Genomic DNA, 13943 nt, shown 5'->3' with positions numbered 1-13943 from the left:
CCCCCCCCCGGGGCAGCAGGAGCTGGAAGGCTTGCCATGGGCCTCTCTGGGCTCCAGCACGCCTCACGGACGCCCTCTCGTGGTGTCTGTGGGAAGAGCGGGCAGCGCGGGTGTGAGATCTGGAAGGTCATTAACACTTCCTGGCAACAGTGGGTCCAGGCCAGGGAACTCAGATGGGACTGGGGGTCCCTGACCACCTCTATCCATGGGACAGGGACTGCATGAGCCCCGGGACTGCAGAGGCCACCGTCAGGCCTCCCCAAGCCAGAAGACACCATCCTCCACATTTGTGTGTGTGTGTCTGTCTCCTCGGGATCTCTGGTCCACTCACTGCCCAGGTCCCGGGTCCGCTGCATCCCCAGAGGCAGACGTTCAGGGTCCCGAGGAGAGGCGCGCACCCCTTTCCCCCCCGCCCCAAGATGCAGAGACCTCAGAAAGCTTTGGCAGGCGGTGGCCACCAGGGGGCAGCATGGCTTGCCGGAGCACCAGCTTGCGGTGGTCCCTCTGCAGAGGTGGGGAACCCACGACTTATCACACCCACCACCTCACACCGCCTTGGGTTGCTGACCCCCTACCCCCCCCCTGCACAGTAGACTTTGTAGGGAGGCCGAGCCTTCATTCCCAGGAAGCTGCCATGGCTGCAGATGTGACCTAACGATGTAGTGAGTTCCCTGTCACGGGAGTGTCCAAATATTCTACGAGCAAACACGAGCTCATGAGTTTGCACCCTGCACTACCACTTACCAGGAGAGCCCACAAGGACATTGGTTACAGCTCCCTGGCCTGGAAGAGTGCCCACCGTCCACTGGGCACACACCCCGAGTGGCCCCAGCCCTCCAGGTCCCCGTCTGCAGGTTCTGCAGGTAAGCCATGGGCCCTGCCCTCCAGGGCAGGCCGACACTCGGGGTCTGGGTGACATTAGCATGGGGCTTGCAGGATACTGCAGGCCCCCAAGGCGGGCAGGGCAGCCCAGACAGGGGAACGGTGCATACGAAGCTAGAGGTGCAGAAACACATGGCACATTGGGGGCATGTAGGCAGCCTGGTGCCACCAGAATCGGGGCGAGCACTGAGTCGTTGTGCCTGGACAGCAGAGGGCCTCGGACACCATGCAGACGTGTGCAGGCTTCACTCTGTGCGCACAGGATGTCCTTCAAGGGCTCAGGCCTCGGCTTCTTAGCGGTGGTTCCAGGGTTGCAGCGGGCAGCTACTGAGAACTCAGCCAGGCCCTGCGCCAAGCACGTTTCCTGCTGTGTCTCCTTATCCCCATTTAACAGCCAAGCAAACCGAGCTTCAGCAGAGGGAGGAACGTGTCCAAAGTGAACAGCAACGAAACGGAGGAGCCAGGGCAAACCCAAACCCCCCAGTACTGATGCTCTTAGCCATCCCCTGCCTGGGTGTTGAAGACACATTCGGGGGGCACCCCATGGGGGAGGGGGAACCAAGGTAGGGCAATGGCCCAGGAGAGCGAAGACCCAAGTGAGCTCAGGATGGGATGTGGGGGTGGGGGCTCCCACATATCCCCAGGACTTAGCAAAGAACAGTGGGGGTGGGGCTCCCACATTTCCCTAGGACTTAGCGAAGAACAGTGGGGGTGGGGCTCCCACATTTCCCCAGGACTTAGCGAAGAACAGTGGGGGTGGGGCTCCCACATTTCCCCAGGACTTAGAGAAGAACAGTCAAGAGTGGACCCCACTCTTGGCAAGGTGGTGAGCACCCTGTTCTTGGAGGTAAGCAAGCCCTATTGGGGGCTCCTCCAGCTTCAGGGGTGCCCCCGCTGGAGACGAGGCCAGCCTACTGCCCTGAGCACTGCAGCTTCAAAACTGCTCTTGGAGAATGTTCTTCAGAATCGGTTTACAGGGAAGAGGAGGGACCAGGTGCTGCCCAGCCCCACCTCGCCTCTGCCGAAACACAGCATTTTACAGTGGGCGCCCTCACCTGGCTCCAGGCCCAGGGGGAGGGCCCCCCCGGGGTAGACAGCCCCCCCACCTGGGCCCCGGGAGTGTTTGGAACGGAGCAGCACGCTGTGGTACACATCACACTTGTAAAATTCTTTAGCAGCAGATTTCTCTTTGCAAACAGAACACCCCAGGGAAGCCCAGGTTATTGCTCTGAATTTATTCACGATTCCATGAGCTTCAGTTGAGCACCTACTGTGTGCCTGGCCTGTGCCAGTCCCCCTCCCTGGATCAGGAAGGGGACCGTGACAGGAAGATGCCAGGGAGCTCGGTGAGCATAACTGAGGGCAGCGGTGTCAGGTCCCTCCATACAAAACACACCTCATCATCTGACACCCCCTGATTGTTTACACCCCCAGTTCTCTGTGGGGGAAATAGACTTCAGGAACAACCAGCTGCAGAGAATAACCGTGTACAAGACCCCCCATCAGTGTACAGGAGCTCCCCAATCCGTGTACAGGAGCCCCCTAATCAGTGTACAGGAGCCCCCCAATCCGTGTACAGGAGCCCCTTTAATTAGACCTTCTCGCAGGAACGTACGTACAGGAGGAAGCACAGCACAGTCGGGGTTCGGCACCACCCAGGGGCTCCGGCTGCACTGGGGGCCTTGGCCTGACTTACATGCAGGCGCAGAAAGAGACTAAGCCCGATCACGAGTATAAATGGGAAGGGCCGGTGGTCGGTCCTGGCTCTTCTCGTGAGGACGTGAGGGGATGACCTGCTCAGGTGGGGGGGGGAGGGGGCCAGAGGAAGGGAGGCGAGGGTCACAGGTGACAGACCGGCGGGTGACAGAGCTCAGCAGGGAGGCGCCCAGGGGTAGGCGTGTGCCCCAAAGCCTGAAAGCAGGATGCCAACCAACCCTGCCCACGCGCGTGCCAGGCAGCCCGGCTCACGACCGCCCACGGCCGAAGCCACCTGGGGTCCACCACCGAGGGGAGGAGACACCAAGGCCACACGTCCGTCCAGGGCAGGCGGCCGCAGCTGGGACGTGGGGGGCAGGGCCCGCCTGGCAAGCAGGCTGCTGATCCGAGCAGTCAGACACGGGGGCGGCTCTCCCAGGCCGGCGTTCACGTGCAGCAGCAGGACAGGCGGCTCCACCGACACAGAGCGGATGAGCGCACCGCGGTATAAAGGGTCGTTTGATGGACGTAAGTTTCTCCTGAACAAAAACAGGGCGATGATGTGGGCAGGGTGGCGGACGGCCTGGGAGCCCCTGGTCGTGCCACTGTGTGTGACTCCTCCCTCCCAGGTTCTCGGTCACCATCCCACCCCTGACACTAGGCGTGGCTATGCCCCGGACATCAGCCCTTGGAACCGAGCGGAAGCCGCAGGGCACCTCCAGGCCGTCTCCCCCACAGCAGTGACCTGACACCTCGTGTTGAGGCATAGCAGCTTCATGTGGTGGCCGAGGCTTTGTCACTTGGGGTGCCCAGGACAACAGGAAGCAAGCACCCCCACTCGCACTCCTCCCCAACGTGCAATAGACACACTTTCCCGGCACACTTTCCCATCTCACAGCAGTTTGGATCGAGAAACACGGATTCACCGTTCAGGCCACCGAGAGTCAGGGCCGTGTGGGTGCAGCGTGTCCCTGGCTGTCCTGAGCGCTCACCACCCCACACAGATGACGTGTGAGCAGGGCTCTCGGCGGGGCCACGGGCAAGACAGGGTGGCCTGAGCGTCCCAGCTAAGGGAGCAGCCAGAGCAAGGCCCCCAGGGCGGATGTGTGCCCAGGGAGTTCAGGGACAGTCAAGGAGCCAGTGTGGGTGGACCCAAGCCCACAGTGGAAGACCCCCTGCACCCATGGGGCCACCAGACCTCCAGGAAACAAAGGTTGTCCTTGTAAAGGGCTGGGAGCCCCTAGCAGCCTCAAGCAGGGACTGGCACAGTTGGATTTAAGCTCCGGGAAGATGCTCCAGGCCATGTGGGGAATGGGCACTTCCAGGAACAAGGAAAAGAAACCAGGACCACACTGGCTTCCTGGGAGGGAAGTTATGATCTCACACATCAGGAAGCACAAAGGGAGGGTGGGCTCCAGGCACAGAACCATCTGGACTCAGGTTGTGCTTCTCTGAGATTCTACACCCTCATTCTCGATGGGTTTCCCTCATGGTCACAAAAAGGCTGCCTGGTTATGTAGGGATGGGAGAAAGCACAGAACCCACAGGCTGCCTCTGGTAGAGTCTACCTGGCCTAAATCAGGCTAGACTTGCCCACCTGGGAACCAACACTGGCTTGGGGGGGGGCGGGGGTGGTCTCTGATTGGTCAGAGAGTGGTGGGGTAAATCCCCCAACCCAGCCCTGCAAAAAAGAGCCTGGAAGCTCAGCGCTCTCTGGAAACCAGGAAGAGCCCCGGGAATCTGTCCGCCTGTGGTCCTGTCCAGTCACCTGCCATGGCTCTCTATGCCTGCAGGGTAGGGTCCAAATTCTTGAGCACAGCTCCCACCTGTGCTCCTACATGATTCCCTCTTTACAATGACCCTGAGAAGTCCTTACTCTACAGGCGAGGAAACGGACACCCAGAGAAGTTAGGTGATGTGCCCAAGGCCACACAGCAGTTAAGTGGTAGAGCCAGTATTCTCACCCAGGTAGCCACCCAGAACCTCCCTCGCCTCCCACACTGCCTGCACTCCGGCCACACCCCTCCCTGGACAGCACTGCCCAGGCTGTCCCCTGCTGGTGATGCCTTTCTCTCCACCACCGACTGGTTTCTTCCTCCTCAGTCTTCACAGACAACCGATTCCGATGTCACCTCCTCCGAGAAGCCTTCCTGGGCTCCTCCTCTGGGGGCGGGGGGAGCCCACCTGGAAGCTGGGGCCACATCTCAGGCCTGTCTCTGGCCTGCAGGGTCCCCTCTGAGCCACCAAGGAAATAATCTGGGGTCTCACCTATGAAATGCGGACACTGTCAGGGCTGGGGACAGTGCCTCCTGAGACCCCGTGCAGAAAGGAGGCCTGAAATCCCCCCCGCGGTCCCCACACTCTCTCTGGTCAGAATAAACTCAGAGGCCTCCCTCCCACACCTGGAGTTTCCGCTGACACTGTAAACACATGGAGGCAACGGGAGAAGTGTCAGCCGGCCTTAAACAAAGCCGCTTGCCGGAGATGAGGTGCAGGCCGCGGGCAGGGGGGGCTCTGGCTGGATGGACCGAAGCAGGATTTAAACAGGATTTGATTTACAGAGGGGAAAAATAATTATCTACAAGGCCTCGGACAAAGTAAAGTCCATTTGTTTTGAAGATGGGAGGATGGGAGGATGGGAGGTTGGAGGGACGGAGGATGGAGGGACGGAGGATGGAGGGACGGAGGATGGAGAGACAGAGATGACGCCCAGCTGAGACTAATGTCAGGCAGGGACTAAGCATCAGCCAGGTTCTAGGTTGGAGACTGGGATCTCCGCAGGCTGATAAGCCGGTGTCCACTCTGACCAGCATCCCAGTGTGCTGGCAGGAACCAAGGTCAGCCCAGTGACAGTCACCCCCGGCTACAGAATCACTGGGGAGGTTTGGTTAAATGCTGGTTCCTAGGCTCTTACCCAGACCGTTTGAATCTGCCTCTCCGGGGTCTACGCATGTGTAGCTGATCAACTTCCCAGGTGATGCTGATACACGCCTATGCATTCGACCCCCCACGGCCGTGAGCTGGACCCTGAAACACCTGTTTTCTCATTTACTCCTCACTGCGGCACCAAGCACAGTCCACGTCATACAGATGAAGGGAAAGGGAGGCACGGGGAGGCTGAGTGACTCGCAGCAGATAGGAGACAGCAGGGCCAGGATTTGAATCGGAATCTGTCATCCTAAAATATCCCCATCACCTCACCTGAGGCTCCATCCCAGTCTCTCCAGCCTCCAGGGACCAGGCTAGAAAGAGAAATTGGCCCCAGAAGGAGGGCCCAGGGAATGGGGGCAGAGAGGCACCTGGAGAAGGGGCCACTGAGCCCCCAACTCTGTATGACAGCAGAGGCTGCCTGACCATCCGCAGGGAGGGGACAGGACCGCACCATGCCTCTAACCTATACAGGGTCTCAGATCCTTGAAGGCCCTGGCAGACCCTCACGACACAAACACAATCTCACGCACAAATTCTGGGGGGTCACAGAGCCACTGAAACCACCCAAGACCCCAGATCCAGACCCCTGAATGAGAGGATGCTGGACAGGCCTCCTAGCTGAAAGAATGGAAGGTTCTAAGAACTTCCTCCTGGGGAGAATGTTTTTTAATTACCTGATGGCCCACCTGCCCACACATACAGATCCAGGCAGAGGCCGGCCAGTGGCCAGGACCCAGGGGTCCTTTCTGTGGTCTAAGAGAGGCACCCCACCTCCCTGCCCATGCCATGCCCAGCCTGCCCCTTTCCCAGACGCCATCTGCTTCTAGACAGGACACCTCCTTGAGCCCACCCCCCCCCCACCTTTCTCCCTGCCTCAGAGGACAGGAGCCCCCCACCCCCAGAGCTGGCCATCAGCTGTGACTCCTGCTGAGTCCTACTCCTCCCTCGCCCACCTCACCAGCGGGGTCTCCCCAGGAGGGACAGGCCACAGTCCCACGGGCTGCAGCCGGCTGACTGGTGGGTGTGGGGAGGCTGGGAAGGGATTATGTGGGGCTCTGGTCCCCTCCCCCAGGGCCTCCAAGGCAGTCCCTTTTCTGTTTCCCGCAGTGGGGTCCGCAGGGCAATTTCTTCAGACAAAACACTCTGATGTCCGAGCTTTGGGGGCTGTGGGGTCCCCTGCCCACTTGGGACGGGGTGAAGAGTCAGTTCCAATACCCAAGCACTGATGCGGGGTCTCTGAGGGCCTGTCTTCTGGGGCCTCCTGTCCTAAGTCAGCCAAGAAGAGCTGTTCCTGAATCAGGCCAGGTCCCAGCCCTGCCTGGGGGTGACCATCACTCCCCCATGCTCCTTCCAGCCACCCCTGGGGCTTCCCCTCCCTCCCCCTCCCCCCCACCGCTGGTTGGCAGCACAGGCTCTGCCCTGTTAGCAGCCCCGGCACTGCGGGGCGCTGGGGGGGGGGGCGGTGGCATCGGGGGGCTGTGCTGGAGCCACCCTCCCCATCACCACCCCCACTGTCACCATCGCCACCACGCCCACTAGAGTCCATGCATCCGCTGACCAATCTCCCGGCCAGATCCAAGGCCTCCGTGCCCACCCCCTCCCCCAGAGAAGGGCCTGGAGGGCAGGGACTTGGGGGGGGCACCCCATGGACAGGACTCGAGGCTCATTTCTGGAAAGTGGATGGGGAGGGGCCAGAGCCCAAGTCCGCTCCAGCAGCCCAATCCTCATTCCCCCCACTGACTAGCCCCAGTCACCCAGGTAGGGAGGGGAACCAGATTGCTGGCCGTGAAAAGGCACCCTTGACCATGGGCAGCCCTCCAGACAGCCTGCAAACAGGACCTGGCCCCACCCTGTCTCTCACGCTGCCCCAGGCTTCAACCCTCTCCAGCCCTTCTGCCCACCTGACCACCGTCCGGGGCTGGCCTCCGTCCTCCGGCAGGCCCTCCACAGGCCGATCCCAGGCGCCAGCAGCATCACGGGAAGAAAGAAGACAGCTTGGGCAGGGCCTCAGGTAGGACCTCTAGCACCTCCCTATTCCCCACCAGGAAGAGAAGCCTCCCCGGGGCAGAGTCAGGGCAGGACCCAGAGGTCATGGGGCCAGCTGTGATGTGTGAGATCCCTTCTTAAAAGGTGCCAGGGTCTGATGGTAGGGTGGCGCGTGCCCAGGCTGGGTACCCTGACTGCTGATTCCCACCAGCGAATGAGCCCTAGTCACACGCTGAGCCTTGATCCTCTTCACAGACTGAATCTGATCCTGGTTACACTGAGCTCTGACCCTGGGCATCACTGAGCCTTGATCCTGGTCCCACTCTGAGCCCTGACCCCTCCCCACCTGACCCCCCACCCACGGCCCCATGAGTTTGGCAGGGCTGAGGGATTGTCACTCCCTAGGCCCAGTGAGCAAGCTGAGGTCCCAGGCCTTGAAGCCCCAGCCCTGGCTCCCACAGCTGGCCAGTTGCCAAAGTGGGACCTGAGTCCAGGTGTTGGACTCTGAGTCTGGCCCTGGAGCCCTCTCACCAAAGCTTCTGAGGACCTGACAAGGGCCTTGGAGGGGCCACAGGAGAGAGAGGGCAGCCTCTCCTAAGCAAGGGCCTGGGGCCGGGGTGGAGAGGCCCTGTCCCCATCACTGACAGAGGCTGATGCCTGGCAGGGGTGGGGCGGCCAACCTCCCAGGAGGCCTCTAGGAAAACGGCTCAACAGAACAAATGATTTGGGGGGCAGGTACTTCCTTCGTGGTGAAGGACCCCACCCAGCACCCCATCAGCAAGGCTGCGGATCCTGGTGTGGTGGGGAGCAGACATCCCAACTCCCAGGATGGGCCTTCCCAATGGCAGGTCGCATCTCTCTAACGTGCAGGAGACAACCAGAGCCCAGCTGCTTCAGTGAGCCTCCCGGGGCTCATGCATTTCTGGGGTTCAGATTTTCCAAAGACAGTAAATGTACACACTGTATGAGCCGAACACCCCCACGCGCTGGAGAGCCCCCTCCACCAAGCACACTGACCATCCCGCTGTGGGACGTATCGGGATCACACTGAGTGGGAATCCTGAAGTTTCCAAATACCCTCAGGCTGGCTCCAGTCTGCGGATGTCACAGAGGCTTCGTGTCCGATGGACCGGCACACTTACCCATCTCACAGCAGTTTGGATTCAGAATCCCGGGGAGGGGTGGGTGGCTGCGGGGGCAATGGGATCCGGCCTGCACCTCAGCCCAGGCTGCCCGTTGGCTGGTGCCTGCCCGCTGCCTGACACTCCACGCCAGCCGACCCGGAGAATTGGCACCAGCTTTCCGGAAAGCCACCATTCTGGCCAACAGAAATAGCATCCCTGCCCATTCCCACCTGCTGGGCAGTGGGCCGTGTGGAGGAGGCAGGGGTCCACCTGGGCTCCTGCCACCCCCCGTGCCTCTTCAGCTGCAGGAGGGGCTCCGTGCAGAGACATGGGGGCCCACGTCTGCCCAGTGCCTGATTCAAATTCTGACTCCGCCACCCGTTAGCTGGGTGGCCTCAGGTCCCTGCCCTCTCTGAGCCTTTGTTCCACCAATAACGAGGAGGGCAAGATTGACCAGGCGTCCCACCCCACCCAACCAAGAGGGGGCTGCCTGGCACTTCAGAAGCAACGGCAGGAGGAGCAGCCCTAAAACCCAGCAAGATAAGACAAAGCTGCAGCAGGAGAGAATGTGGTTAGACGCTAGGAAGAACTTCCTGCTCAACCCCCCCCCCCCAGGAAGGCTCTCTGGGGAATTCTGTAAAGGCAAGAGAGAGGCCCAAGTGCCCATGATGGGGCCATGGTAGCCTAAAGCCCAGCCCTACTTGCCCATTTTTTAAATGAATGAGCAATTGCATTTATTGAGCTCCTACTGTATACCCACGCAAGCGCTGAGTGTCAGAGAGGGAGAAACAAGTAAAATTCTGGCCCTGCGTGGGAGGAGTTGAACATCCAGTTGGGAACAGACTTGGCAAGCGATGCAGGCCCGTACCGCCCTCAGGATATTGGCCGAGAGAAGTCAGCAGGCAGGGCTTCAGGGAAGAGGCGGCCTTGAAGCAAGGGTGGACTTGGATCTAGAAAGAAGTGGGAGGGCATTCAAGGTGGAGAACAGTAGGGGTAAATGTGTGGAGGTCAGAAGGGACTTGGCCTCCCCAGGGAGTGAGGAAATGCCCCAGGGTCTGATTTTCTGTCTGCAGTTGGGAGTGGAGCCGGGGGCCCAGGCCCCAGGATCTTAGAAGGTTGGAGTCACAGAATCTGAGAACCAGTGCCATTTAGAGCCTGGGGTCTCTGTGTCCCCACACCTAAGAGGTCATGAGTCCTCCTGCCCACCCAGTACCAATTCCCATGCAGCAGCTCTGGGCTGTGCCCATCTGGGCTCTGTTTTGGTCACTCACGGTGACGGGGAGCTCACTACCTCCTGGGAGGGAAGGTGGACAGGGCTGTATGAGAACCATGGCTGCTGTGGCAGCGTCCCTGCTTGCACACCGCCCATCCCTGTCCCTGCTCCCACAGAAGCCTCAGCAAGGCAGTTAAGGTCGGTTAGACTCCCTGGGCGTCCAGGGCCGTGCCGCCAAGGCCTGCTGAACAGACAGACACACACAGACGCAGCAGTTCCGGTCCCACGGGGCCGTCCAGAGGCCAGGAAGGGCTGAAATAGAAAGCAGGTCCCGAGGCCCTGCAGGGGACGTGGCCAGCTCATGGCCTGGGTGGGCCGGTCTGGCTCTGCTGAGGAAGCCACCGCCCCGCCCAGCCCGGCTCTGGGCAGCTGGGGAGCCTGGCTCTCAGCCTCCAGCACCTGCGCATCCAGCTGTCCGAGGACAGGGGCCTGGACCTGCAAGACCCCTCAGACCGGGCGCTGTCTGCCGTGGGGGTAGTGCCTTCAACACCGTGCCCAGAGTGGGTTCCTGAAGCTTCTGAGCGAAGGCTCTGCAGGCCTGGCCTAGGCCAACCCCCTCCAAGCTTGTGACCTTGGGCAGGGGACTTCACGGGTCCTCTCCGGCAAACAAGGGTGGGGACAAGGGCGCCCCACCAAGGGTAGTTTGGAGGACACCTGAAGTGCCCTGCACACGGCAACCGCTCGATAAACAGCCCCACTGCTGTGTCTCGGCCACTGCTGCCACGTGACCGACCCTAGGACCTCTGTTTCCAAACCACAGGTCATGCCCCTGCAGGGGGTCAGCTGAGCGGGGTCACGACTGGCACTGCCTCTCGCAGCGCCCAGGACTTACTGGGGGATGAGCAGCGCCCTCCCACCATGTCCCCAGACCCCAGGATGCTGTGGGGAGGGACTGGGGCTTAGGCCTCCTTTCACCTGTCCCTAGAGCCCACATGGCCCCAGTAGCCCCTGCACCGGTCCTGCCCCCTCCTCAAGCCCGGGTGTAGAAGGTCCCAGGTGGTGGGAGCACCCACCTCCGGCCCGAGAGCTCCCAGTCCCCATCCTGAGCCCTTGGGAGCGCTGTGTGAACCCAGGGGAGGTGGGGGGCTCAGCCTCCTCCACCTGCAGGGATGGGGCAGATGAATTGAGCTGGTCCAGGCACAAACCTGGAGTGGGGCACACGGGAAGCCCCCAAACTGGTAGCCACATCCCATCGTCCTCTCTGCCCCAGGGGAAACCGGCCGTTCTCCCAACATCTCCAAGCTGGTCCTGGATGGGCTCTCTGGGCCCAGGAACCATCAATACGCACCCCCACCCCAACTGGCTAGCAACAGGTGAGGGGCCAGGCCAAGGGGGGCATGGGGACACACAGGGGGAGCACCTGCCCAGACTATGGGGAGGCTCAGAGGGGGCTGAAGCAGCTTCTGAATTTGGAAAGCAGAGCCCCGCTCCTGGACTTGGTTTGCTCACCTGTAAAAGGTAGGGCCGACTCGGTGGGCTCTGCTGTCATGCCAGGCAGAGCCAGGGTGAATCCTGGGATGGTCTGTGGGGCCAATGAGGAGCTCCCGCCCCTTGGGCAAGCCAGGTTAGGAGGTCTGGCCCAGGGAAGACTCAATGTCACCCGAGCCATCTCCTCTTGTTTCCAAGTGTCTCCTCCACCCAACGCCATGGCCCGGCTGGGTCCACAGGAGGGGCCAGCTAGCATGCACCCCCAGGAGGACTCGATGTTAACCATAAGGCCGGACAGTGGCGTGCATGCACACCTGTGTGTGCACATGTGTGTGTCATGCACGCGTGTGCAAACATACAGGGTCTGGAGCAGGGCCAGCTGCTGTGTACGTGCCCAGCAGGGGCGGGGTGAGACTCCTCCAGCAGGCCCTCCTGGATTGGACCCACTCCTCAGAGACCTGGGTCTCCACCTCAGCCTTCTCATAGCCAAGCCCAGCATCTCTGTACCTCCTTGTCACTCCTCAAGGGGCCCTCCCCTTTGTTCCGCAGGGCCTCAGGACCCCTGCCGGCACCAAAAGCCCACCCTGCGTCCCACCCTAGGCCCACCAAGAACCAGGGCCACAGTCTCACTGAACCCACGAGGATGGCTGTTCTCATGGTCCCAGACACTGAGTTTAATGAGAGGTTGAACAACACTGCCTGGTCTCCCGGGTGGCCTATGGGCCCAAGAGTCAGGGCTGCCATGTGGCTGCTGAGGGGAGCCTGGAAGCCCAGGCCCAGTTGCCACCAGGATCTGCAGTGACCTGTTTGCTGTGTGGCATTGGGCAGTTTCTATCCCTCTCTGAACTTCAATTTCTCCACCTGTAAAAATGAAAGGTGGGACAAGATGAGCGCTGAGGGGCTCCTGGATGACAAATGGGACATGGAGAGTGGTCCAGGGAATTGGGGGGTAAAGCCCAGGGGTGGTGGTCCCTGTCATCACCCTGGGATGCTCCCAGAGCTTTGGAGCGTGCATTCCCAAGAGAACTATGCACTCGGCCCTTGCTAAGTGCCCCAGACGCTGCTCCACAAGGGGGTCGTGGCCGAGATCTAGTTGTGCAGCCCAAACCAGCCCCATCCTTCCCAGAGCGTCTCCCAGCCCACCCCGTCCTGGCTCTCTTCGAGAACTCCGCCCCACCTGAGCCTCATTTCCCTCCAGAGGGCCCTGTGTCTCCAGCTCTCCTGCTCCGTGGGCTGAAACCGCGGGCTTAGGGGGAGTCCCCACCCCCGGACTGTTTCCCCGCACCTGCTGGGGGTGAGTATCCCTGTGGCAGAGCCGGACGAGGTGCTTCCTGGGACAAGGGGGACCTGGCCTGGGGCCTTTCCTGGGCCATGGTGTCCCCACTTTCTGGGCAGACACTGAGGGCCAAAGCGCATATGCACGCAGTCCGGCCAGGCTTGAATCCAGGGCTGCCCAAGGGCCCCCATGTTCCTAACCTCCCAAGGCCCCCACCTCGGACACTCGAGGTCACCTTCCCCAGAGAAATAAAAAGGCCACACCCACCTGGCCCTCCCCATGGGTGACCGGTCCCTGCCAGGGGCTCCAGAGCCCAGAAGGGACACGTGGCCAGGGCCCCAGCACTGTTTACATCCTCGAGTGGCACCAAGACAAGGACCGCACGGCAGGATGAATGAGGTCTGGAGTCGCAGGCACCAGGACAGTGACAGGACCTGCCCGGCTGTCACCAAGCATCCCCTGCCTCCCCCTCCGCCCCTACTCGGCTGCTCAGTTGCTATTTGTGGCTGAATCCCTCCGAAGGGCAGACTCCAGTAGTGACAGGGCAAGCTGTGCACTGCGAGGGTCACTATGAGTCCTGGGGACGGAGCCCCGGAACTGCACAGCTCCTGCTGAGAGAGTGAGGGGCTTCTGCGGGCTCGCAGAGGGCTCTCCAGCAGGCTGGGTCCCAGCCACGGACAGCAGGGCCTGACCCAGCCTGTGGAGGTGACAGGGCAAAATTGTCTCTGTTGCGGGCAAGGGGAGGGTCACCCCGAGGCTCGTGGGCTCCAGCACCCCCCACCACCCCCAGGACCCTCTGGGTCCTACAGAGAGGAGAGGGGTTCCGGAAGCCGCCCCAGGCTGTCACCCCGCTCCCCAGGCAGTCCACCGGCATGTGTTTGTCCTAGAGGATCTCCCCAAGATTTCTTTGGGAACCAGCCTGTGTGTGCCTGGCGGGCCCTGCCCGTGACTCAGCCGCAGTCTCCAGCTCATAAAATTTGAGCCTCCCCTGGCTCGGCCCTCTGGCCCCCGCCCACATCCTGGCCGCCTCCAGGCTGCCCTGTACAGAAACAACAGAGTCGACACTCCCTCAGCAAGATCCTGGTGCCCTGCCTTGCCAGCCTGGAGCCGGTGCCCGCCGGGGGCAGGGCCGCGGTGGCCCAAAGACACCATCACATTCCTGGGTCTCGGTTTCCCCTTCTGAGACAGACAGCACAATATTCTAAGGAGACAATCAATGGTAGCCTGTGGGCTCAGCCCTGTATTAGCCGGGAAGCTGCTCCAGGGACCACCCTCCCCCAGAATCTTCAATGGCTCCCCACTGCCCTCAGGGTCAAGTCTACCACTCTGGTTCCCTCAGGGTAGCTAA

The sequence above is a fragment of the Ursus maritimus genome, unplaced genomic scaffold (genome assembly GCF_017311325.1).
Source record: "Ursus maritimus isolate PB19 unplaced genomic scaffold, ASM1731132v1 scaffold_9, whole genome shotgun sequence".
Classification (NCBI taxonomy): domain Eukaryota; kingdom Metazoa; phylum Chordata; class Mammalia; order Carnivora; family Ursidae; genus Ursus; species Ursus maritimus.
Note: the sequence above shows the minus strand (reverse complement) of the source record.